At 40.0% G+C, this 315-nt stretch overlaps 1 protein-coding gene across 2 annotated transcripts in view; it reads left to right on the forward strand.

The window, feature by feature from the left end:
- The window catches only part of PRKG1 (protein kinase, cGMP-dependent, type I), a 1,321,360-nt gene that overhangs the window by 820,806 nt on the left and 500,239 nt on the right, over nucleotides 1-315 (forward strand). The window lies entirely within an intron of this gene.

The raw sequence follows: 315 nt of genomic DNA on the forward strand, positions 1-315 counted from the left end.
TCATTGGTTTCAAAGAACATCTTTATTTCTGCCTTCATTTCGTTATGTACCCAGTAGTCATTCAGGAGCAGGTTGTTCAGTTTCCATGTAGTCGTGCGGTTTTGAGTGAGTTTCTTTATCCTGAGTTCTAGTGTGTTTGCACTGTGGTCTCACAGACAGTTTGCTGTAATTTCTGTTATTTTACATTTGCTGAGGAGTGCTTTACTTCCAACTATGTGACCAATTTTGGAATAAGTGTGATGTGGTGCTGAGAAGAATGTATATTCTGTTGATTTGGGGTGGAGAGTTCTGTAGATGTCTGTTAGGTCTGCTTGG

Source organism: Colobus angolensis, unplaced genomic scaffold (genome assembly GCF_000951035.1).
Source record: "Colobus angolensis palliatus isolate OR3802 unplaced genomic scaffold, Cang.pa_1.0 Scaffold177, whole genome shotgun sequence".
NCBI lineage: Eukaryota > Metazoa > Chordata > Mammalia > Primates > Cercopithecidae > Colobus > Colobus angolensis.